Consider the following 27926-nt stretch of genomic DNA (forward strand, 5'->3'; position numbering starts at 1 on the left):
AGTGAAGAAAGCTAATGGAATGTTGGCCTTCATTACAAGAGGATTTCAGTATAGGAGTAAAGAGGTTCTTCTGCAGTGGTAAGACCACATCTGGAGTATTGTGTACAGTTTTGGTCTCCTAATTTGAAGAAGGACATCCTTGTGATTGAGGCAGAGCAGCGTAGATTCACGAGATTGATTCCTGGGATGGCAGGACTGTCATATGAGGAAAGATTGAAAAGACTAGGCTTGTATTCACTGGAGTTTAGAAAGATGAGGGGGGATCTTATAGAAACATATGAAATTATAAAAGGACTGGCCAAGCTAGATGCAGAAAAAATGTTCCCAATGTTAGGCGAGTCCAGAACCAGGAGCCACAGCCTTAGAATAAAGGGGAGGCCATTTAAGACTGAGGTGAGAATAAACTTTTTCACCCAGAGAGTTGTGAATTTGTGGAATTCCCTGCCACAGAGGGCAGTGGAGGCGAAATCACTGGATGGATTTGAGAGTTAGATAGAGCTCTAGGGGCTAGTGGAATCAAGGGATATGGGGAGTAGGCAGGCACGGGTTATTGATTGGGGACAATCAGCCATGATCACAATGAATGGCGGTGCTGGTTTGAAGGGCCGAATGGCCTCCTGCACCTATTTTCTATGTTTCTAGACCTCGTTATTATTGTTGCAGCAGCCCTCATCCAGCAAAGAAGCAGTGTTTCATCATACTTCTAACATCTGGCTTAGAGCTGATGTGAAAGGACTTTGTGAAAAGAGTTGAGATGCTCATCATAGAATCTACAGCCCGTGATATGCTTTTAGTTGTTTTAGGTATTATTTGGGCAATGCTCTGCACCCTGGAAGTTGATAATTGGAGTTTTGATGATGTGTTATGTTTGAATGTAAGAGAGAGGCGGTAAACTATCCTTTATTGAAGCTGATCATTGCATAGAGGCAAAGAGCACAGAAGCAGTGCTGAGTGCCCTTTGGCTCACTGTGTCCATGCCAACCATCAGCCACCTATCTAAAATAACGCAATTTGGTTCAAATCGAGTTATTTTTTAATATTCCAAAAATATTATGTTTTCTCACCAAAGATCGTGGGATAATGTGAATATTTCCCCGACCAAGGAATGGCCTTGCCAAAAGGGTTCTTTCTGTTGTGTTTAGTGCCCTGTTATATAAAAGGAAATTGATTTTTTTAGTACATGCTTATTAAAGTTTTACGGTATTCTGGGCTGATTTAGTGCTTGAAGAGGCAGTATCCTCAGGCTAGGTGGCCTTTGTTTGGTAAGATTTCTATTTTCCGTCCATCAGCCACTGGGAAGTTTTAAAACTAATAAAGATCAAACTAACTGCCTTCTTTAGGTAGAGCAATCCACCACTGACATTTTTAATAGCCTATTTGTTGAAATTCATACTAAAGTAAACAGTTTTTAACAATATAATATTAAATGTTGAGTTAATTTTCATCTTGACGTCTTAGTGCACAAAATGTGAACCGTGTTGTTGCTTGATATTTCAGAAAACATTGAGCTCCAATTTTTAGTGTATGCAGTTATGGATAGTGATCCTGGACATTTAATTGCAGTTACAAATGCTGCACCCTTTATTGCTGTCCTTTAAAGAATCATTTGGCAGATCCCATGTTAAAGCCCTGTCCCACTGTACGAGCTCATTCAAGAGCTCTCCCGAGTTTAAAAAAAAATCAAACTCGTGGAAGCACGTAGAATGTATGTAGCGGGTACGTCGGAGCTCGGGGGCATCTCTTAGCGGTTCGTAACGCTAACGACAGGTACTCGGGAAACGCGGTAAGCTCGGGAAGACTCATGAAGATTTTTTAACATGGTGAAAAATGCCCACGAGAGCCCCGAGTACCTACGAGTGGCCATTGCTGTAAATCTCCGAGTTCAAATCAGGGCAAACACGGGAGAACTCTTGAATAAACTCGTACAGTGGGACAGGGCTATGAGAAGATGAAAAAGTGCTGGGGTAACTCCATGGGTCGGGCAGCATCTCTAGTGAACATGGATAAGTGACGGGGGTGGGGTGGGGTGGGGTAGGATGGGGTCTACATTGACCAGAAACGTAACTGAAATAACTTGTAGAATCCAGTATATCTCCCTTTACTATGCATATCATCCTATGCAAATGGATCATTGCTCCTTTCACATCATTGACCCTAAGTTCAGGAACTCTCAACCCAACAGCATGCAGTCAGAAGACCACAATGACTAAAGATGGTAGCTCAACATCATTATTCATAACAATTAGTCATGGGTAATAAATGCTAATTTTCTCATGTCACAAATGAATTAGTGAATATCTTTAACATTCAAAGTAGTTTATAATTAGGTGAACAAACAAATTAATCAGTTACAAAGCCGTTGACAATGTAGATACAAATAGTTATGCATAATGTTCAACTAATCTGATTCCAGGAAAAGTCTAGCAACATTGTTTCTATTTAGTTCTGAATATTATTATATCAGACGATGAATGGAAATCAGTTAAAAATAGATTCATTTTAGTTCATTGAAATGACTTATTTTGGAGTAAAAACATTGATTGTATCTTTGGATAGATGAGGCTGCCTAGAGAGAATTATTCAGGGTGTCTAAAATTATTAGTGGTTTCGGACGACTGGAGCAGTGTTTTGCCGAGCAGAGCGGTCAGTGACTTTGGGGTGGGGGGCACAGATCTGGGGTAATTGAAAAAAGGTTTATAGTTGAGAGCTGAAGAAACAAATGTGACCTGTAGTCTTACAATGATCGGGAACCCAATGTCTAGGAGGGCATGGTCTTCAAATTTTAAAAGCACACGCCTCCAGAATGTAAAACAACCTTGTACCATTATCCTTTGCTTCATTCCACGAAGCCAATTCTCTATCCAGACGGCTAGCTTTACCTGGATCCCATGCAACCTAATGTGTAGGAAGGAACTGCAGATGCTGGTTTAAACCGAAGATAGACACAAAAAGCTGGAGTAACTTAGTGGACAGGCAGCATCTCTGTAGAGAAGGAATGGGTGATGTTTCAGGTCGAGACTCTTCTTCAGTCTGATGAAGGGTCCCGAATGCAGATGGGGCTCGACCCGAAACGTCACCCATTCCTTCTCTCCGGAGATGCTGCCTGTCCTGCTGAGTTACTCCAGCTTTTTGTGTCTATCCCATGCAACTTAACCATCCTAGAGCACCCTACCAAGCAGAACATTATTAAAGGCCTTGCTAAAGTCCATATAGACAACATCTCCTGCTTTGCCCTCATCAGACTTTGTGGTTATTTCTTCAATGAACTCTTACTAAAATATCAATCCACTAGGAAAATACATGGAGTGCAAATAAAAAACAAAAACCAATGTCTAGAATTTCAAGTTCTGATGTTGGGAGTACTGAATGTCCTTAGGACTTTGAACGGTCATTAAAGATGATTTAAAGAATTAAGAGTCACCAATAGTAAATACCTGATAGTGACAGATAAGTTTGCTGGTCTATTTAAAGAAGGGAAGCAGAGTATGGAAACAAAATTCAGTACTCAACAGCCATCAAGCAAATTGCCAGTCAAAATTTTAGAATGACCTAGATAGAATGGAGGAACTCGGTGCAACAATGCAAGTTAAATAATCAAACTGGTGGGTGGGTCAGCTGTACTCTTCAAGCAAAATAATAATGAATGAGAAGATTACTGCACTCTATTAGTATTTCAGAGTCTGATCTTGCCGTCAATCTTTACTGATAAAAATCCAGGAGTCATTCTCATTGAGAGTTCAATGATGTGCCAACATGTAAAAAGTCACAGGCGCAGAAACAGGCCCACACAGGACACCAAGGACCTATTTATAATAATCGCACACTAACCCATTTTATTCTCCAAATCATTGCTCAAACTCCTCACAGATCAATCATTCCATGGTGAATTTGCAGAGGTTAGTTGTTGGAGGAACAAACATTCCTCATGTTTTTGGGATGTGGGAGGAAACCGGAGCACCTGGCCTAATTCTGCTTATGAGTTAATGACAGGAGGGGCAGGGCAAAGTGTAGCAGGTAATAGGTGAACAACTGGCAGGGGGGGGGGGGGGCAGGGGTGAGGGGGTGATAAGCAGATTGTTGGACGACGGCCAGATATAAGGAAAAGGTGCAAGACAAAAGGATTGAAGAGCTGTGAATTGTGAAGCTAGAGGAAGCAATGTAGTGAGAAATAGGTGCAAGTCTTGGTGGTACAGCTCAGAAAATCAAGCAATGGATTCTGTTTGGTAGGAGCTAATCAACAATAATGGGTAGAAAACATGATGTCCCCACATCGGTGTAATGCAGGGCAGAGTATAAATGGGATAAATGCGAGGTGCACATAATTAGAATCATACAATAGTCACAGGGGACTTTAATTCACACATGGATTAGGCAAACCAAATTAGCAATAATAATAGTGTTCAAGATGAATTCATGTTGTTTAGAATGAATGGTTTTCTACATTGGTATTTTGAAGGCAGCGATAGATGAAGTGATAACAGAAACTAGGATCAACAAGTTAATCCAAATTTCTTGTGGCATTTATAAATCAATGTTCTCGTATTAGAGCAAGACTTCAAGTGTGTTTCAGACTTTTTCCTGAGTATTAATGGTAAAGCAGTTCACAACCCAAGACAGAGGCTATTTAGTTAGGCTAGTTCTACCAGTCTTTTTTATTTCTGATCCTGATTCACCAGCTGTGTTTTTCCAAGAATAATTTCATTATCAGTTCCCGTTTCCAGCAAATGTGATTTTGATTCATCTTACACATGCTGTACAGCTGTGGCTTCTGTTAAGAGGTCACACTAGAAATGTCAACCACACCCTCTTTTATTAACCATAACCTTTTGTGTGATTCCAGTATTTTTCTGGGTTTTGGGTGATAATTTACAGGACCGATGACTGATCTATTTTGTTCTCACTGTGGAAGTAATTAGATGCTAATAGATGGGTATCTAGTTAATGAGCTGCAGTTAAGCCTGTCGGGTTTTTTTGTTTTCACACCATATTTCAGAGGTGGGGTTGAACCCATGTGAGCACATATGGCATGTCCAACCAAATCTTATTTATTCATCTTTACGAAGGACCACAGTTACATATCTCTTTAATGTAGAGAAGCCCACATTTTACTGAGTTCCCAAATGCAAGATATCAGAATGATTTCTGGGAAGTCGGCAGAGACATGAAAAGTATGTTGCAGTATTGATGTACACTTCCTATCTTTAGACCTTGGACAGTGGCAGCTTGGAATATTCCTACTTCCTGCACTCATATCGCTGAACCAAGCAACTGCTGTTGAATTCCCTGTAACCATGGCTCTGAAACATCTAAGGTCCTTCTGCTCAATTTTAGCTCTGATATGGATGATATTTGAACTATTTGTTCAAAGATCAACTGGGACTAATGGGATGAAACACAAAGTACTGGAGTAACTCGGGTAGCTTCTCTGGAGAAAAGGATAGATAACGTTTCGGGTGGGGACCCTTCTTCGGACTGAAAGTAGGGAGGGAGAAGAAAGCCGGAAAAGAGGAGAGGCTGGACAGAGCGTGGCAGGTAATAGGTTGAGACAGGTGATGGGGAGTGGGGTTGACAGGCAGATGGTTGGAACAAAGGCCAGAGATGTGAACAGTCGGTGTGAGACAGGTTTGAAGCATTACGGATTTGGCTGAAATGAGTAAGTAAGGACTAAAGAAAATGAAAGAGTCACAATTGCTCATGGTCAGCCATCTACAGGTTGATTGTCACTGATCTTTTCTGCTGAGAGAGAGAGAGCTTGCCTTTGCTAGAGGGATTTTAACTCGTACCAGATGTTTAATGTGCCAGATGTTTAAACTGTCACATGAATGCATAAAGAATTTCAAACCTGTTGCTTTTGACATTTCAAAGATGGTTTGTGCCAAGAACAACTGGTTATCCTTGAATGTAAAGTGCTGAAATGGTGAACCTACAATCAAGCACGACCTACATTCTGAACAGTGAAAGTGTAAGATCTTTAGTAAGCAACCTCACCCCAAATAATCAGATCAGAAGTCCAAAGTTCTGAAATAACCAGTCATAAATAATGATTGACAGTTAATAGAATAATGGGGCCATTCGGGGAAACAGGTGAAGTGTTTGAAATGACCACTGAAACACTGAGCAGATATTTTACATTGGCTTCCTTCTGAGGTCCCGTTTTCATCGACATTTCAGTCACTTTGATTTATTGCCATGTGATATTGTGAAATGACCCAAAGCACTGGGCACAACAAAGGTTATGTGCCAACAACATCTGGACTGCAAAAAAATTGTGCTCCAATACTGGTTACATCTGAGCCAGACAATTCCCGTTCAGCATCAGTACTGCTGATATTATCTATGCAACCATAGGTAAAGTTACCCAGGTAAGTACTGTCCTCCACTAGTAAGTCATATGCCTATAAATTATTCTGTTAGACTACTCTCATGATGAAGCCTTTATTAGCAGCATGATGGAAGTAGCTGAAGACAATGCTTATTGATAATCTGTTCTTTGTTACCCATTTGCATTCTACCAAGACCACATGGCTTCATTGCAACCTTGGACCAAACATATACAAAAGAGCTGCATTCCAGATGTGAGGTAAGATCCCTTAACATCTGGAAGCCTTGGTAAAACCAAGGTCAATGGGAATTGAGAGAAAACTCTCAATTGACTGAAATCACTCCCAGCACAAAGGATGTCTAGATTGTTAGAAAGATGGTTATTGACAGTCAATCATCTCACAGCCGGGATATTTTTATGCAGTTTCTCAGTCTAAGTTACTAAGTTCTTAGTAAGTCTTGTTCTTCGTCTGTTGGAGAAATGGACTTCTTAATGTGGTGGGGAAGGAGGTAATTATACTTCTAGGTCCCTACCTGGTCGGTGAGGCAGCTTTTTTCTCCGGGCTGCACGTCGACCCATCCTCGTGGCCTGCCAGCGGGCGTGGAGCGCCGTTTCCTGGCGGGGACCGCCCAACACCTCGGCTTCGTTGGCGGCACAGCGCTGGAGCGCTATCGCGGAGCGGAGCGGGCAATGCCTTGCCTGGGTCACCGCGCTGGATCGACGCGCTGGAGCCCCGGTGAGCTGTGACCGCCGAGATCAACACCTCTGGGCTGCGGGTCTGCGGAGCGGAGCGGGCAGCGCCGACTTTAACATCGGGAGCCTGGGAGCTTCAACCCGGCGTGGCCTTGTCGGCTTCGGAAGCCGACAATCCCCTGCTAGGAAGCGGCCGTTCCAGGGGGCCCAGCCGCTGTGAGGACTCTCCCGACGCTGGGGAAACACCACCCGGCCAGAACGGCCAGGAACATCGGGCCTCCGTCGAGGCAATAGCGGTGGCCTCAATAGGCCTGACTTTGGGTGAACTGGGGATGGGGACTGGACATTGTGCCTTCCCCACAGTGGTATCCACTGTGGGGGGATGATTTTTCTGTGTGTAAGTTAATATGTTAGTCTGTGTCCAAGGTGGCTGTCAGAAGGGAGAGTGGACGCTGGCGTGCTTTAGCTGCCGCTGCTCTCTCTTCACACTGTGTTTTTTGATTTTGTGTCTTTGGAGCGATTTCTATCTTTAATTTGTGTATTGATGATGTCCTTATTATTTATTTTTCTCCGACTATATGTTTTTTTCTCTTCTGTTAATTTTTGTAAGGTGTCCTTGAGACTTTGAAAGGCGCCCGAAAATATTATTATTATTATTATTATTATTATTATTATTACTGGTCCAGACATCATTTAAAAGTTTCATCCATTTGATAATGTGGTCTTGATGGTGATACTGGCATCTGGGGATGGACCACAAGGACCACCAACATGGCTTCCAAACACCATACAATGGTCATAATCTATGAGCCAGACCAGTTTCTGAGTTGTGTCGAAGAAACTTCTGATGCTGGTCATACACCGAAGATAAAGACAAAATGCTGGGATAATTCAGCGGGACTGCCTGCTTGTGATAATGAGTTGCTCCTGCATTTTGTACCACAGTTTCTGAGCTATTCTGCAGATATTCTTAATTAATTTAGACAAACGGATATCGTATTGATGGATGATATTGTATTTTAAAGCATAGTTGATTTGTCCCAAGATTCCAGTGAAGTTCAGCAAAATGCATTGACCAGCTTGATGAGGAATATTTGAGATTGAATTACTCATTTACTGTTCAACTTGTTTGGGCATGCAGCCTTTATTTGTGTACATTTAGTTCTTATCTTTATACATAGTGTGTGTACTCGGTGCTTGTAAAACAACATTCTTTAAACAGAAACCAGAGGGTTTTGCCTGGAAAAGTGTTATCTACAATTCTTCTTCTTGTAAAAATCCATAAATCGATAAGGCACATAATGCTGGATTGATATCTGTATGTTTTTGGATAAATAACGCATTTACAAGGAAGAGGGAAAGTTGCTTGTTTCTTTTTAGCATTGACCACCGATTTCAAGCAGTTGCTATGTTAATAGTTCTACCAAATCACAATATGTAAAACCAAAAATAAAGTTTAAACCATATTTTATTGGGACATTTACTTTGACAATCGTATTTACATGTAACCCTGTTATTTTACCCTTCAGTACAATGCCCTGTACATTTGTAAATCATTAGTAAATGCCTGGATTTATAAATTACTATTTCACAAAGGTCAAAGAGATAAAGTGGGACAACAGTTTATGATCTGTGACACCCTCCGTCATCCAAACTCCAAGATAATGTCTGTTGGGGTCTTGACTTCACATGGCGATATTCATCATTATTTCAAGGGCTTGGCCTTTGAAACATGGACAAGTGGACACTTGTTTATGATTATCGAAGCAGTCCCACTGAATTTGATTCCAGGTCCTCAAGTTGAAGGAACACAGGCGGCATGGTGGTGCAGCGGTAGAGTTGCTGCCTTACAGTGCTTGCAGCGCCAGAGACCCTGGTTCAATCCCGACCATGGCTGCTGTCTTTATGGAGTTTGTACGTTCTCCCCAAGACGGCGTGGGTTTTCTCCAAGATCTTTGGTTTCCTCCCACACTCCAAAGACGTACAGGTTTGTGGGTTAATTGACTTGGTATAAGTGCAAATTGGCCCTAGTGTGTGTGGGATAGTGTTAATGTGCAGGGATCGCTGGTCGGCGCGGTCTCGGAGGGCCAAAGGGCCTGTTTCCACGCTGTATCTCTAAAACTAAAACTAAAACTTCTCCAACCATCATGCCATTTGAAAATTAAAATATTTACACATAGATATGGTAATTATATTGCCAATTCACCACCCATTTGCCAAAGGCTGGGTTGCAGTCTGCACAGGAAGCTTTTCTTTGAATAAATTGGTGACAGTAAATACCAACACATGCATGGATATATTAACAGTATTTTTTCACCCTGTTTGATATTGACAAATAGTTAGAATTTATTTTAAATTTTTCACAAGCAAGAAACATTTGCCATCTTTCCCTGCCTGAAAAGCACATTATAAACCACATAATTTAAATGATCACTGAAACATGCCTGAGGAAATGGCTCTGGTTTGAAACATGATTTAAATCAGTTTCTGGTCACAGAACCATCCAAACTGCTACAATTCACTGCGATATAAGAAACATCCATGCTTCTTATATTGCTTATATTACACTTATCAAAAGAACCCGTTCCAGTGAATAAGCTGTGATGCAGAAGATATTGTGATTTTTAATATCTTCTCTTTGAACAGAAGCAAAGTCACGTACTTTCTGATAAACCAGTATTTGACATAATTTACTCAAATGAATGGAACTAGATTTTAAAATTCTAAGTGTTGTAATTCAGCGGGTCAGGCAGCACTTCTGGAGGACATAGAGAGATGAGATTACGGGTCAGGAGAAGAGTCCTAACCTGAGACGTTATCTTTCTAATCACCTAAGCTAAACCAAACTAAACTATCTACAGTATGTCCTCCAGAGATGCTGCCACTTCTACTGAGTTACTCAAGCACTTTGTGTTTCACATCGACCCGGCACAGACACATTTGCACTTTAGACTGTTTTTACTGTTTTACTGTTTTACTGTTCTTTTTATAAATCATGTTTCTCGGGGTAACTATATCTAAATGTTATTAGTTGTTTAAGTTATGACATTGGATGGAAGCTGTATACCAAATCTCGTTGCACATAAAATATATTATTATTATTATATTATTCACTTAAGATTCCAGCATCTGCAGTTTCCTGTGTTTAGTGTAGTTCAGAGATACAGCTTGGATTCCAGGAATGAGTAGGTTAGCATATGATGAGCATTTAACAGCGCTGGGCATCTACTCGCTGGAGTTTAGAAGGTTGAGGGAGGACCTCATTGAAACTTACAGAATAATGAAAGGCATAGATAGAGTGAATGTGGAAAGGATGCTTCCACTGGTGGGAGAGTCTAGGACCAAAGGTCATAGCCTTGGAATTAAAGGGCCTTCTTTTAGAAAGGTGAGGAGGAACTTCTTTAGTCAGAGGGTAGTTAATCTATGGAACTCATTGCCACATAGGGCTATGGAGGCCGTCAGTGGATATTTTAAATGCAGAAATGGACAAATTCTTGATTAGAACAGGTGTCAAGGGTATTGGGGGAGAAGGCTGGAAAATTGGATTCGGAGGTAGAGATCAGCCATGATTGAATGGCGGAGTGGACTTGATGGGCCAAATGGCCTAATTTTACTCCTATAACGTGAACTTATGAATTTGAGAACAAGGACAGCATGCTGGAGCAAAACAAAAAGCTACCAGAGGAACTCAACAGATCAAAGAGCATTGACGGTTAGTTAACGTTTCAGCTCAAGTGGAGACCGCGCATCACGACCAAGAGTGCAGAGGGAGGTCAGCCAGTATAAAGAGGTGAGGGGGATGAGTGAACAGATTCAGGCAGCTAATAGGTGAGAACATGGATGTTGAGCAGATGGAGATAGGTAGGAGGAGGTCAGAGGCTGGAAGGTGATAAGTAGAGATGGCAAAAGGCTCCAGATTCTGGTCCAAATAAGGAAGGTGATAAGTGGAACCATATAAGGAAGGAACAATGGGCAGGTATAAGCAGTGGGGAAGAGGATAGAAGGCCCAGTGGGTTAACTACATGGGTGATAAGCAATTGAACCAGTTCATCGAGGGGAAATAAACTGGAAAACAGAGGTTCCAGGGGCAGGTGGTGGGGGTCAGGGGGGATTGAGTGGGATGTGGACGTTGATACAGTGAAAGGTAAAGACCAAGGGAACTCTATCTCTGTTCCTTCGGTGGGCAGGCAGGACGAGAGCAAGGTTTTGCGAAATGAAGGAGATGCAATTGAGGATTGCAACAACCAAAATGGACGGGGAGCCATGTTTCTTGAAGAGGACTAAGTTGCCACACAAATCCAACATCATTAGCTAAGCCTAACTGATCTGCCTTAAGTTAAAACATTCGAACTTTGGCCTACGCACATATTTCTGACAACAGAATCAAATTATTTTTTTCTCAAATCTCTGGCAACACATACTGTAAGTTACTTGGAATTACATAATTTGGTGCACAGTTGTCTACCAGATATTACTGTCTATATGGAGGTCGTATGTTCTCCCTGTGACCATGTGTGTTTTCTCCAGGTGCTCCGGTTTCCTCACGCATTCCAAAGACGTGCAGGTTTGTAGGTTAATTAGCTTCTAATTGTGCCTAAGGTGTAGGATAGAACTAATGTTTCTGCTTCTGCTTGCTACTGCCAACAGCTGGGCTATCTCATGCCGGTTACGCTCGCATGGTCACTGGTTGCAAAAGGGTTATTTAGATTTTTATGTGGGCAAGTTTGGTGAATGATCCATGACCAAGTTGTCGAGCTGTGATTTGAAGAGTGACAAGGTTGGTGCACATCAGGTGGTGTTGGGAAGGATTTTCCACTCTGGGATAGATAATGGATATTGTGACAGTGGATAGCTATTTTTGTTTGCTCTAACTCTAGTATAAATAAAGTGACCTGAGGACTGTCTTGTAGATTTCTGAGTATTGGATTGAATGAGGTGAGATATATTACTGGGGCTGGTATATTGTGTATTTCAAAATGCCTCATAACATGGCCATGAATAATATGTTCAAGGAGTTTGCAGACAATTGAAGTCAAGGATACCGGAGGATAATTGGCTGGATTTGAGCGATCGCTCTTTTTGTAAATTGGAGAGATGTTTGCATTACGCCAGTCACTCAGCAGTTCTCTGGTAGAAATTGATTTCTGGAATAATACCAGGAGGATTGGAGCAATGCTTGAAGAACATGACTTCAAAACTCCGGCAGCCATGCCGTATGGGCCACAGATTTTATGAGGATTCAAAGCAGACAAAAGCTTTTCAACTCCCTCTTTGATGATGACCTGAAATATTTACTTATTTTTCTTATTTCCTTTTCCCACTTTACTCCCATATTTCATCGTTGACTTCTCAGCCTTAACAGGATAAATGAAAAATGTTGCTTGGTATTAAAGCAGAAGCTTTAAACTATTTTAAATTGTTGTGAGAATCCATAAACAAGAAGCCCTTTGCTGCACTGAGCTTTATCCAGTATTTTATTAACAATACCCTTTAGCACCTTAATTCTTCAGCTCATTATACCTTCAAGTAACTGCAAGACTCTTCTATTCCATTCATGGTTTTTAATGAGGAAGTGTAGCAATGTTACAACATTTTGAGATTTAAAAAATCAAGTCTGCAATTTATCCCATCAGATAAAGCATAAAAAGAAGTTTAATTTGACACCTAATTCACTTTCATATCTCAAGTATTAAAAATGTTATGGCCATTTTCATACTCGGAAATTAGCATCTTGTTCCCTATTGATTTTCTATGGACATAACAAAAAAGCTGTGATCGTGGACAGTCAAAATCCCATAACTTTCTTAAAAATTAAGAGAACTGAATGAAATTTTCAGTTATCATAGATTGAAGCATTCTGAAACAAATATAAAACAATCTTACTTGGATGACCTGAAATTAAAGCATATAATTAGTTAGTTACCCAATTGTAGCTAATTCCAAACTTCAATTACTAGATCTAAACATCAATCCATTTCTTAAGAAAAGATTAACATTTTTAAATAGCCTAAGTGTCCAAATAACATTCACAAAGAATTCACAATAAAACATGATTTTTAAATCTCATTTACAATAATTTATAGGCCAAATGGAAGGAATTTATTGTTCAATTGCTGTAAATTAATGGCCATTTAAATCAGCTTTCGAGTGGGATCCTGTGGAATGCGCTGGTTTAGAACATTCACATTGCGGTAGATTTGTGCCCCAAATGCCCAGAAAAATACTGCGGGATTTAATGGGCCCCCAAATTAGCTACTCGCAACATAAAACTTTGTATAAAGGGATCTTAAGAAGCCCTTTTTAATGTAAAAATAAACAACCTACCTTCCATTGTCCCCTGTATGAGATCCGGCCCGTTGTCGGCGGTCGCGGGGTTAGAGGTTAATTTTTAACTTACTATAATAATTAAATAAACCCGTAAAATGTAAAAATAGCTCCAGCGAGCGAAACTCGAAGCGATAGTTCGTCAGCAACTTAGTAGGCTGAACAAGCTCGATTTGAACAGCCTAGGGAAAATCGCGTTTTAAACCCGCCCCCCTCTAAACGGCGCCATAATCGCACACACGGGCTGGGACAGATCTTCAGCGACGCTTAAGGTAGGTTTTGCAACATACCTAGGAAGTAGAAGTTAATTTAGTGTAAGAGATTTACCTACTTTGTCATAGATTATTAGAGTTACACAGCACAGAAAATAGGCTCTTTGGCCCAATTTGTCTATACCAACCAAAGAGCCTATCTAAGCTGGTCCCATTAGCCCGTGTTTGGTACACATCCCTCTAAATATTTCCTATCCATGTCCCTGTTCAAATCCTTCCTCCATCATTTCCTCTGCCAACTTGTTCCTTACGTCTACCACCATCCAATTCAGTCCTCTTTAAATCTTTACCCTCTCATCTTAAAAACTTCCACCTCAGGTTCCCTTTAAATTTTCCCCCTTGAATCTTAAATATATGCCCTCTAATTTTAGACTCCACAACCCCGTGACCATCCATCTTATTAATGTCCCTCATAATTTTATAAACATGTCAGCCCCCTTCACTTGAGGGAAAACAGTCCCAGACTCTACCTTCAATTACCAGATCACCCAGGGTAATCATGCTTTGTGACTGTGATAGCCAAGACTAGATTGAATGGAGCTCCTTAATTGTGTCAGATGACACCACTGCCAACCAGAGTGGCACAGTGGTGCAGCTAGTTGACACTGCGTCACAGTGCCAGAGACCTGGATTCACTTCTCACCTTGGATCTCTGTGGAGTTTGCATATTTGCCCTGTGACCGCGTGAGTCTCCTCCGGACGCTGCTGTTTCCTCCCACCTCCCGAAGATGTACGGTTGCTAGATGAATTGGCCTCTGTAAATTGCTTCTTACTGTGTTGGTGAATGGCAGAATATGTGTTTGTGGGAAGAATGAAAAATAGAAATAATGTGGGTTAGTGTAAATAGAGGTTGATTGCCAGCATGGACTTGGCAAGGTAAAGGACCCGTGTCCATGACGTATCTCTCTTTGACTCTGCTCATTGTTCCAAACCAATTAAATGTATTGAAACATTGATTCTAATCATTTCCAATCAATGTTTTGATCTCAACCCAGGACCAATGTGTTAGGGATCTAGAATGAAAAATGTTGTACAGCCGTATAGCATGATTTCCCTGGGTAATCTGGTAAGTATGAAATGCCAACAGTGAAGGTGGCTGAGGAGACAAACCTACAGGGTTATAAAACTTTGAGCAGCATAGATAAGGATATGAATGTGTTACATAATTCAGGAACACTTGGATGCACTTTTCTGATAGGCAGGAATGGAGTGAAACTATTCTGGATCAGCTCCCTTTCTTACAGTGTTTCTGCTGAGCTGCCATTTTAACACGGGTTGTTTGCCAGAAGATGGGGCACCTGTCAGATTTTGGAAATGAATGTGTTTCAGGATCTCCACAATGTTCTACCAGTTTTCCGTATCTACTGTAGCTGTCCTGTAACCTCTTCAGTAAATCAGTGAGGTTTAACCAAAACAGTAATAGGAGGCTCAACTGCCTCAAGATATCCTGGAAATAATGGTGTTGGAAGCCTTGATCTGATGGCCAGGACCAATAACTAGACTCCCCAATCTTTATTTCCATTTACTTATCACCTTCTTTTTACAACCAGAAATAATGGAGCAGCGTTCTGGAGGATACAGATGAGTTTAGTTTATAAGTTTACTTTATTATCACCTGTACTTGACCTGTACTGTAACAGCATGAATGGCTGTGCTGGCTCGAAGGGCCAAATGGCCTACTCCTGCACCTATTGTCTATTGTACCAAGGTACAGTGAAAAGCTTTAATTGCATGCTAACTAGTCAGCGGAAAGACAATACACGATTTATGAAGCCAAGCGCCTGAAATCTGTGGGGCTCCCAGTAATATATCTTCTGCCATGCACACGTCACCACCCTTTTCCATCCCAACCTCAAATTTGAAGCAGTGTCTACGGCCTTCATATCACTATCTCCCACTGAAAGTTAAAACTGCCCTGTTCTTGGAGTCTTTACTGCACTGCCAGTTTGAATATTTGCCTTTTATATAAAGCAACTCTGACTGCCTGTTTAACATGGAACCAGTTTCCTCCAGCAAAACAGAAAGCGTAACTAACGATGTGTCCTTTTACATTCAAGCACCAACCAGTAATGTCATTGCAGTTATGTCCTAAGGTCTCCATTCCTATTGTCAGCTGAGCACAAACCTATGAAACCACCCTGCTAATGTTTGGGTGTCTTGGTGGTTGATTGGTAACGTGAGTGCTGTGTGAAGCATGGGAGGATCAGCAAGAAAGATTAATGTACTCCATACTATGTATTTTCTGTTATTCCCTTACAATAGTTGTCTCATGAAAGATATTGATGCATAAAGGGCCTGTCCCACTTGGCCGTCATTTATGCGACAGGCCGGTAGTGACTGACGCACGACAATCGCACGACGGTCGCACGCGTCATCATGCGTCCGCATAGCCGTCTGGAGCACATGACGTCATTTGAAGATAGACACAAAATATAGGACCGGCAGCATCTCTGGAGAGAAGGAATGGATGATGTTTCAAGTTGAGATTCTACTTCAGTCTGATGAAGGATCTCGACCCAAAACATCACTCATTCCTTCTCTCCAGAGACGTTGCCGGTCCCGCTGAGTTACTTCTGCATTATGTGTCTATCTCCAATCGTCTTGGCCCTGCTCAGGGAGTAGGAGTGGGGGCGGATCTGGATCCGCAACGGCCGTGAGCCCCAGGTTGAGCTCGCCGATCGCTTGCCTGCTTCTGCTGCTGTTGAAGGTGAGACTTTGCGCTGCGCCAGGGTGTCCCACTTGGCCGTGATTTACACGACAGGCCGGTGGCGCGCGAAGATTTCGTCCAGAACGAAATCCTGGAGCGCTGAGCGATACCGCGCGCAACTCCACACTCCTCCACGCCACTCCATGTGCCCGTTCCACGCTACCCACACGCTACCAAGTCGTGTAAATGGCGCGCAAATGACGGCCAAATGGGACAGGCCCTTAAGGTCGATTGCAGAAGATACCATCTCTACCCTTGGTATACAATGTACTGTGCCATAGACCAAAGCCTGGTTTAAAGTTTTGTGGTATGAATTAAGCACTACGACCTAATCACTTAATTTTTAAATATTGTCCATTATCAGATTTTGCAAAAAATAAATGCTGGCGATAATAATTGTGAATTTGCATTTCCTTGGGGCTGCGTGGATGGACAAATGATGGATTTTACATTGTAACAACGCGATGTGAAGTGGCTGAGTTGTGTGATCAGGTGCATTGCCTCCAGCAGCATCTGCAACCCAGCTTGTACCCATATGTTCTATGAAATCTGGAGGCCTCTTGTTTTCTGCTTGATTTGCCCTTCAATTGTTCCCATTGCGCTTTTATTTCTGCACATGAATTCAAAGGAACATTAATTTATTTTAATAAACAGCTGGGTTGCACAGCGTAAAGCTAATTTGCAGCAAAACAAGTAAATGTGCACTGATTGAAGTTTAAAACAAATCCATAGCATAGGAATTTTAAGGCCATGCTTCAGCGGTGCAGTGACGACGACCAGTTTCTTTGAACGATCTTTTATTAATACCTCACTCCTTGGTCGACAGGTCCATACACACGCGACTGGCCACAATGGTGTTCAGTCGAACAACTGCCGCGCGAAAGTGAAACTGGGCGAAAACCCCGGCCCCTCCCGAGTCACGTGCCTGCGGCTTTCGATACTTGCGTGAGCCAGCAGGCGCCGCTACAGGCCCCCCCCCAGAAACCGAGGCACGGAAACGCACGGGTAACCGGACCGTTCGACCGGAATGCGTAGTCCGAGAACGCCGGATGAGCATAATATTAGGAAACGGTAAAACAGAACCGGAGGGGCGCGAAAACCACGAACGAGGGACGGGCGTAACAACGGGGACCGGCGAAACCAAACCGGGGTAACAGGTGCAGAGGGCAGCTGAACGGTCGGTGGACGTCCCCTACGCCGCGCAGTGCCCATGGTCACCGGGCTATCCTCGTCCACGTAGGCTGGCTTAAGGCGGCTGACAGAGATGAACTCCTCCATGCCACCCATGTCCAACGTGAACGACGAGGTACCAGTATCTAAAACCTTGAATGGTCTTTCGTACACCTGCTGTAACGGCGAGCGGTCACGGGCGTAGAGGCGTTCGTTCAGGCCGATTGCGGTCGCCTCTATGGACGATTGGCCAAGGCATTCCTGAAACATGCAGGGGCTTCGGCACTGTCGGGCTTCAACACCGTAACGGAGATGGTCGTAACACCATCGTCGTCTGCAGTACACGTCTGGCTGCGGCGACGAGTCTTCGATGCTGAGCGAGTCCTGACCTTCTTCTCGATGTCTTCTGGGCAGCACCCTAGTCATGGCAGCCGGGCGGGTAAAGGAGCAGACATCCCGCCCTCTGGTGGTCCACAATTCATCAGCACTCTCCGCGAGATGCTGGGGATCGCCAAAATCGGCCTCAGCGAGCATCAAACGGACCATATCCGGCATCTGTTCGAGGAAAGCCTGCTTAAACAGCAAACAAGATCGATGCCTGTCCATCAAGGCCAACATCTTTGCCATAATGGTGGACGGACGCCGGTCGCCGATCCCATCCATGTGGAGGATCTTCGCCGCCCTATCCCGGCGGCTGAGCCTGAAGGTGTGTAGCAGGAGAGCCTTCAAAGCCTCATATTTGGCTATCGTCGCTGGGTCTCTTATGTACGGCAGCAGCCTCGAGGCACAGTCCTGTGGCAGAGCCTCCACCACGTGAAAATACATGATCTCATCTGCTACGATCCTGTGCAGATGGAACTGTGCCTCTACATGGGCGAACCAAACTAGTGGTTGATCCGGCCAAAACATGGGCAGCTTGAAACCCGGTGAGCCCTGCCTCGTTCCGGCCGATTCTGCGGGAACGTGGTCTTCCTGCATGATCCTTGTCTAACGACTTCTAGACAAGTCGGGGTCACCAATTTAGCGGTGCAGTGACGACGACCAGTTTCTTTGAACGATCTTTTATAAATAACTCGCTCCTTGGTCTACAGGTCTATACACACGCGACTGGCCACAACGGTGGTCAGTCGAACAACTGCCGCGCGAAAGCGAAAGCGAAACCGCGCAAAAACCCCGGTCCCTCCTGATTCACGTGCCCGCGGCTACCGAAGGCCGGGTTCGATACTTGCGTGCGCCAGCAGGCACCGCTACAATGCAAACAAAAACAAATCATGCAATCGTTTTGAAAGTTTAAATTCCCTTTGAATAAAATTTATCTCGTGAAAGATATCTTAATACATTTGTCAGTTAATTTAGACCTATAAAATACTTTCTAAAGCGGTGCCACTAGTTGCTGGAAGCAATAATGTAAATATCCAAATTCAAAATCTCATTGAGACTAATTCCAAATGAAGAATTCAAAAGAAGGTTACTTCTTGACGCTTCATACTTAACACTGCAGGAATATGCTTTCTTGCATATTGAGCTATGACTGGAGACCTCACATAATGTGACCAGAATACTGGGCATTCCCTCTGAGGTTTCTAAATAGACCATATATATGTTTCTACCCGTTTACCACCAAAAGCCTAAATTGGGTCTAAATATTCATTGAATAGAAGATTGTTTGTTCAACTACAGTCTGCATACTCCCCACCTGAAAATTTTCTGTGTTTAGTTTAGATTAATTTAGTTTAGAGATACAGTGTAGAATCAGGCCCTTCAGCCCACCAAGTCTTTGCCGACCCACGATCCCCGAACACTAACACTATCCTACACACGAGGGACAATTTACAATTTATATCAAAGCCAATTAACCTACAAACCTGTACGTTTTCGGAGTGTGCGAGGAAACCAGAGCACCCAGGGAAAATCCAGAAGGTCATGGGGAGAATGTACAAACAGCACATGGTCAGGATGGAACCCGGGTCCCTGGCACTGTAAGGCAGCAACTCTACTGTTGTGCCTCTGTGCCACCCTCTCTGTGCTTCTGATTCTGATGGTGTTCTGTGTTTGACGGAATGGACAAGGGTCAGTTTAGATTCTTCCAAGAGTTTTTGACCAGAAACACAAACACTTTATTAATTTTTAATATCTTCCTTATTCTTTGGCCTGCAAAAAAAACCCACACAAAGCAAGCTGCAGCAAAAAGGATTTCTTCCTTTGATTCTCCTGTTGATCTCGAGAAGAAGGCCCTAGGGGGCAGTGTATGCACTGCCTCCTATCTCCCCAGCTTACTCAGATACATTCTGTCTAACAGTGCAAGAAAGAAGCACAAATGGTTCAGCTCTGCAGGTTCACTGAGCAAGTCGGAGGTAGAAACTTTGGGATATTTAAAGAGCATGAATGAGGAGGAAATAATGCTGTGGCAGGAGAAGAGCAAAAACATCCTGGTATATCATAATAAAAGAAGAAAATGTTGGAAGAAACTTAGCAGGTCAGTCGGCATCAGGAGAAGGGGAAATGGACTTAAACATTTCAGATCAAACTGGGAAAGAGAGAAAGTTGCAGATAGAATTGATACAAAGGGAATATCTCTGAAGAGGTCATTGTAAGGAAAAACTACAGATGAAATTATTTGGCTTCAAGATTAATGAGGGGTGGAAGGAGCAGAGAACAAAACAAAGACTCATAAAAGGTGCTAGATGCAGAGCTTTAAGAAATGCCTAGCAAGTCAGGCCCTACAAATGACCAAGAAAAAATCAGCAAATATCACTATAATAGAAAAGGCCAGTAAAGATTGTGATTTGCCTAACATTGTAAAATTTAATGTTGCATCCAGAATATTCAGATCAAAAAGATGACATGATGTTCCTGAGGCTCACAACGGATTCATTGTAACAGTGGAGGCTACAGACAGATAGGGCAGATAGTGCAAAGTTCTGCTCTCTAAACTGATTAGTCTCATTCAGAGGATTAGGATCTCATGGGAGTTCTAAACAAGTTTCACATCTGAACAGAAGCATTTAATACAGTCATTAGCTTTAATGCTGAATATCATTGCAGAGGTAATTATGAAGACCTCTGTTGATCTTTGCTGTGCTAAGTGATCACTTAGCTAATTGTAGAGAGCAACTTGAAAAGTGACTGTTTGAGGACCATTTAGCAGTAAAGCTCTGAAGCTGGGTAAGAGTTGAAGTGGCGAGATCATAGCACGACCGGCATTGCTCTGATGCCTCTTCCTCCTTCCAAATCAGAATGCAGAGCGGTTTCAGACACTGAATATGAAATATCAAGGATGTAGGATAATTCAGAAAACACTAAAAGCTTGCTCGCCACTTAAACCTGCAATTTAGGATAGCTTGATCATCAAATGCCAGTTTTTATACTTGCAGTATCACCCTCTCCTGTAAGTATGTATCTCAATACGCTCAACTCTCCTGCAGGACTACAGGGCTGACCACATGATTTGTCCCAATAGCAACTCTAATCCAAAGATGAACCAGCAATCTTCAGAAGTCTGGACAAAGGTTTGAGAATGATCAGATCTTGATTGATTGGCAACAGGTTTTACGATGTTGTTAGGCAGCCAGAGTATTGAATGTATATAAAAATGGAACATGTATCGTAGAGATTGCATAACGTGGACTTATCATGGAAATCGCTAATCGATTGAATATTTTTTATGGCTCTTCATTTCCCTGGCTCTACAGCCCAAATTAATTTATGGCTACCATAATAATTAATGGCTAACTTAGGAGGATGCCTCAAACCAATTTAAAAACTTGAAGCGGACACTCTGAGGAATGTTTACTTGGATCACAGTTGAACGGTGCTGGGTTTACATTAGAGTTCCATTACATTAGTGGAAAGCCAATTTCAAAATCAATGCAACATTCACAAAAATGACATGAAAAGTGACTGTTTCAGGGCCATCTGCAGTAAACCTCTGAAGTTGGGTTAAGAGTTGATGTGGCAAGACTGTGGCAGGTACCAGCCTTGCTCTGATGCCTCGTCCTCCTCCAAAGTCACTATGTTGAGTGGCTTCAGAAGCTGAATGTGAAATATCATGGTTGCAGGATAATGCAGAACACTAAAAAGCTTGCTCACAACTTAAATCTAAAATTTAGAATAACTCGATCATCAAATGCCAGTCTTACACTTATCACCCTTTTGTGTAATTATATATTTCAATTTGCTCAACACACCTGCAGCACTGGCAATCTGACCACACGAAGAGTCCTTAACTTAGAGAAATCAAGGCATGCAGCACGGAAACAGGCTCTTTGACCCAACACAGTCATGCTAACCTTAGCTCCATCTAAGCTGGTCTCATTTGCCCACAATAATATCCCTTTAAACATTTCCAATTCATGTACCTGTCCAAACGCCTTTTAAATGTTTTTATTGTCCCCGCCTTAACTACTTCCTCTGGCAGCTCATTCCATATACCCACCACCCTCCGTGTGAAAACGTTGCCTGTCAACTTCCTGTTAAATCTTCCCCCTCTTACGTTAAACCTATGCCCTCTAGTTCTTAATTCCCCATCCCTAGGAAAATTACTGTGTGCGCATTCACCCTATCCATGCCCCTCATTATTTTATACACCTCTACAAGATCACCCCTCAGTCTCCTATGCTGTAAGGAATAAAGTCTTAGCCTGCCCAGCCTCTCCCTATAACTCAGTCCCTTGAGTCCTGGCAACATCCTACTAAATCTTCTCTGCATCCTTTACAGCTTAATGACACCTTTCCTATAGCCTGGTGATCAAAACTGAACCCAATATTTCTGGTGCTGCCTCAACAACGTCTTGTACACCTGTAATATAACAATGTAGGCAATTCCTTGACTGATGAAGGCTCGCATGAAAAAGCCTTCTTCATCACTCTATCCACCTGCAACGTCACTATCGGGTAACTATGGACTTGTATTCCTCGATTCCTCTGCTCCATGCCACTCCTCTTGGCCCTACAATTCACTGGTCCTGCCCTGGTTTGACATAAAAAATGAAACACCTCACTCTTATCAGGATTAAACTCGCATTAACCATTCCTTGCCCAGCTGATGAAGATCCTGCTGTAATTCTTGATAACTATCTCCACTGTCTACGATACCACCTATTTTAGTGTCATCTGCAAATTTAAGGGCCTGTCCCACTTGGCCGTCATTTGCGTGCCATTTACGCGAGTTCGTCGTCGCGTTGAGACGCACGGGTAGTGTGTGGGCGGCGCGGGACGGTCGCTTGGAGAAGCGCGGAGGGGTATGGAGTTGCACAAAATCTTTGCGCGCTTCCGGCGTAACATATCGCGTACGCACGCGGATGCATTGCGGTTGCACACTGACGTCCTGACCGCGTATGTGCAGTACTGTAGTATACGAATCAACTATCACAAATATCTTGATTGTACATGCTTTTGATGGTGGAATGTAGGTGCATTTTGTGATGGAATTTGAAATCAGAAAGTCCCCAGAGAATAAGTCATCTCTATTGAGTCATTTGACTGTATATATGTAGGTGACATATTGCTGTAGGCAGATCTGCGACGTTTGATGCTGATGATGATTCATTAAAAATTGCAAACATTCAGACACTTGACATTCTTTTATAGAGTTTAAAACAATTTGTTCAAAGGGCAGCTGCAGCGATAATTGAGTTCGCGGCGCCAGGTTCAATGTTAATGCAACGTCAGGGAGTCAAAGAACAATATTCGGTATTTTGCTTATTGGCTGAGTCGGTTGATTATTTTATCTGTTTGTTTATTTTTTGTTCCAGCTTCACTCACAATGTATCAAGTTCTCATCATTTTGAACCCCTATCCCACACCCCCAAGGGAACACGCAAAAGTAACTTAATTAATATGTTTAGCCATTTCCTCAGTACGGGGTACCATCGTCAATACGGCGATTGGAACCAGTACCATTTGTACTGAGCACGGAGCAAACATGTATATTCCGTGGGGGGGAAGGGGAGGATGAAAACATAACCCAAAGCGACCAATTTTCTGAATTACTCCATAATTCTAAAGAAAATACAGCATTATGCACTAAACAACTTTCCACTGGGTATTCAAATTACATCACGCGCTCCAGACGGTTGTGCTGACGCATGAAGACGCGCGCGACTGTCGCGCGTCAGTCACTACCGGCCTGTCGCGCAAATGACGGCCAAGTGGGACAGGCCCTTTACTAATCATGCCTTGTATGTTCTCAACTAAATCGTTGATATAGTTGATAAACAGCAGGTACACAAAAATGTTGGAGAAACTCAGTGGGTGCAGCAGCATCTATGGAGCGAAGGAAATAGGCAACGTTTCGGGCCAAAACCCTTCTTCAGACGTTGATAAACAGCATTAGGCCAAGCACCAAATCCTGAGGCGCACCTCTAGTCACAGGCCTCCAGTCCCAAAAGTAATCAAGCAAGGAAGCGAGAACCATTCTCTGCTTCCTTCCATTATGCAAATTTTGCATTCAGTTAGCTAGTTCTATCTGGATCCCATGCGATCTAACCTTTCGGAGCACCCTGTCAGGTTATTAAGTAAATGTGGAATTTTAAAACAATTTGGCCATAGTAATGATAACCATGAAATTGCCACTTGTTGTAAAATTTAATCTGGTCTATTAAGGAAATCTTACATCTCTACTGAGTCTGGCCTAAATATAGCCACAGATCCGCGTGTGTAGCTGACTAACATCCTGGAGCAATGAGCAATGCACAATAAATGATGGCATCGTCACTGACGAAAATGTGAAAAACAAAAACTGGGACAGAGCAATCGTGCACACCCTGTCTTTCAAGATATCATTATTTTTAAAAATTGGCTGATTGTGTTTAAGGTGATGTGTACGTTAGGCAGGGTGAGAGACATTTATTTAGACCAGATTTGAACTATTCCATCTGAACCGCAGTTAGAAAAAGATTTATTAAAATGTGCCAAGATTTAATTTGAGAAAAACTAATTATTAATCAATAGGTCACATTGGCCACATTGAGTCATTTTTGAACCCTTGTACATATAACAGTAAAAATTATTTGAGATATTTCAAAATGTAAATTTATTTTCAATGATAAGCCACATGGTAACAGGGTGAATGTACAAACTCCATACAGACATCATACCTAGTCAGGATTGAACTCGGATCTCTGGCGCAGTAAGGTAGCAACACTACTGCTGCACCACTGTGCTGCCCAGACATGTTTATTCAGGACAAAATTAATCAAAGCAAGAAATAAAATCCTTGTGTCCACTGCTCAGTTGAAAGGTGAGGATAGATTTAACTGTCTCCGACCCTTGACAAATAAGCCCAAATCGTGTTTGTGTCCCTGAAATGTATTTCAATAGCCCCATATCTACCTAATGGACTTTTCATCTGAACTGTTGTTTGAACAATTCCCCAAAAATGTCCTCCATTCCTTCCCCAATGAAAATCTTTAATACTTGGTAACAGTGTATTGATCCAGGATCTTTTATTTCAAACATGGATGGATCTTGTAGTCACATAATTACCATCCCATGGCATTTGGAAAATTTTGTAGGATGCCGATAATATAATCTGCCGTCCCAACACATTTTTCTTTTGCAAATTATAATAAATGTGTTAAATCTGAGATCTATCAGTGTGGTATCTACACCAACAATCAATCTAGTAAGCCCATATCATTTAGCCAACTCGTGTTGCTGCAAGAGCAAATACAAAGTATGGATATGCAGAAATATTTTTGGGGAGAAAATGATGAGCATAGTAGGATAGTGTAAATACTGAGTTTTGGTTGTCTAGAATTAAATTCATTTTGGTTTCTCCCTAATGAATATGATTTCATCTTGCCTTAAAAGAAAGGGTTGCAATTATCATTAATTTTTCTTCGAACAAGCAGTCATATTTAGCAGAACCGTAGCAAGTTGTTCACAGTGATCTCATCCATTATGGTCTCTGGGACCACAAAAACTGGGCATGAATGAATGAATAAGTTAATTAATAAATAAGTTTATTGGCCAAGTATTCACATACAAGGAATTTGCCTTGGTGCTCCGCCCGCAAGTGACAACATGACATACAGTGACAGTTAGGAATGACACATGAAATATTAAACATTAATAATAAAACATTATCGATTAAACATGTGAATTAAATAAAATACCAGAACAAAAGGAGGCTACAGATTTTTGGTTATTGAGTACTACTCGTGGAAAAAAGCTGTTTTTATGTCTGGCTGTGGCAGCTTTGACAGTTCGGAGTCGCCTTCCAGAGGGGAGTGATTCAAAGAGTTTGTTGCCAGGGTGAGAGGGGTCAGAGATGATCTTACCCGCTCGCTTCCTGACCCTTGCAGTGTACAGTTCATCAATGGAGGAAAGGTTGCAGCCAATAACCTCCTCAGCTGATCGGACGATTCGCTGCAGCCACCGGATGTCGTGCTTGGTGGCTGAACCAAACCAGACCATGATGGAGCAGGTGAGGACAGACTCTACGATGGCCATATAGAATAGTAAGATTAAACGAGAACTTACCAGTTTGAAGTTTGATCTGTATTTTATGAGGAGTTACGATGAGGGATTACGTGAAGAACCCGTCCAGCACGCATACGCGACATACTTCAAAGCAGCGGTGTGGAATCACAGAAAACACAATAATTGAAATAAACATAGTAAAGAAAAGGAGAACTAAAATATCAGTTGATCTCTATAATTGAGGGTGGGAGCGGAGGGCACGTAATCCCTCATCGTAACTCCTCATAAAATACAGATCAAACTTCAAACTGGTAAGTTCTCGTTTAATCTTACTATGTTACTTCGGAGTTACGTGAGTGACTACGTGAAGATTTTAAAGCTCTGTGATTTCAAACCGTGTAACAGTTCATACTTCGCTCGCTGCCGAAGTCATTCGAGGGAGGAAGTATGTTATCGTAATCAACCATGAATCTGTTTGTAAAACAATAATGGTGTTATTACCAATAACAAGACCAAAATGCTCCCCCGGGCTTAAATTATATATTTGCAGATTCTAACACTTTTTCTGCAAACGATACAGGTTCTGCCAGTGGCTTGTTATAAAAGTTTGGAACGTATACTCCCTAGACCACCCCGCTGTAGCCAGGATGTGGTCCATAGGCACGTCCATCCTCTTAGTCACCGATGTGGATGCTGCCCTGGTGGAATAAGATTTATACACGTTAGTATTTACTCTAGCAACTCCCAGTACCTGCTTGGGCCATTTGAGATAGTTTGGCTCGTCACCCGACCATGAGGTTTCTTGTGGCTGACCCATAAGGCTTTTTCTCTCCCTCGGGGATTTCTTATTGTGTCGATGTAGTTCAATAAGTGGGTCATGACACATAACCGTGGTTCAGGTGGGTATGCCCGGAATTCCATGACTGGACCTGATGTTCCTGGTCTGCTCTGTTTGACCAGCCCCTGAATGGTAAATGTGACACGGTCTGGTGTTATAACCATATTGTCCAATCGTAGTAGATGGAGGAACTGGACTCTTTGTGCTGAGACAAGGCCATCAGCATGACCGTCTTCAGGGTAGGCTGTTCCAGGGTGAGGGACCTGGCTGGTGACCATCCCCTAAGGTACGTCAGGACCTCACTGACATCCCAGATTTGGGTGTACCTAGGTCTGGGGGATTAGAGTTGAATGTGCCTCTCCTGAATTTGATCACCAGTGGGTGGTACCCTATGGCCTGTTGTCCTGGTGCCTGAGTTAAGTAGGCTGACAGAGCACTTCTGGCTGTATTGATGGTGCAGTAGCTGAGTCCTTCATTGTGGTGAAGACCTGCCAGGAACTCCAGTACAGGTTTTGTTGTAGTTGAATATGTAGTTCCTGTATTTGAACAGTATCTTCCCACTCCTTGATGTTCGCCAAGTATGTTCCCTAGTGGATATGCTATGGGATGCTGTCATCGTGTCGATGGTGCTGTCTGACAATCCAGGCCCAGCAGTGGTCTTCCCAATTCTGCAACCCAGGCCCAGCAGTGGTTTTTTCAAATCTGCAACCCAGTAGTTTAATTTATCGTGGCATGGGTGGCTTATGCCTGAAACTGGGTGAGTTGATAAGTCTGGGCTACTGGGAAATCATTAGGGTTTTAATGACCATGTCGAGGACCACTGGGAACCATGACTGTGGGTTTAGTCGGGTACTATCAAAATACCTGAAGCAGAGTCCATCTGTATTTTGCGTAGTACCCGACTGATGAGGCCGTAGTACCTGACTGATGAGGTAGAAAAAAGGGGAGAACATAGAGATTAGATCCCCCCCCCCCCCCCCCAGTTCAGCGGGAATGTATCCATTTCCGCTGCCTCAAAGTCTGGTTTCATGCGACATACATCGGTACATGGTGATTCAATTGGAATACAAGGAAATCGATATCTGGTGTTCCATATTGCTTTGTAATTTCAGCAAATACTTTGGTTTAATGTCTGTTTACAGTATTTAGCTCACCTGGTAGGTAAGTTGCTGATGGT

General features: G+C 42.6%; 1 protein-coding gene across 2 annotated transcripts in view; it reads left to right on the forward strand.

Annotated features, from left to right (window-relative positions):
- Positions 1–27926, forward strand: part of slc6a9 (solute carrier family 6 member 9) — a 214519-nt gene that overhangs the window by 27245 nt on the left and 159348 nt on the right. The window lies entirely within an intron of this gene.

This window comes from Amblyraja radiata, chromosome 10, assembly GCF_010909765.2.
Source record: "Amblyraja radiata isolate CabotCenter1 chromosome 10, sAmbRad1.1.pri, whole genome shotgun sequence".
Lineage (NCBI taxonomy): Eukaryota > Metazoa > Chordata > Chondrichthyes > Rajiformes > Rajidae > Amblyraja > Amblyraja radiata.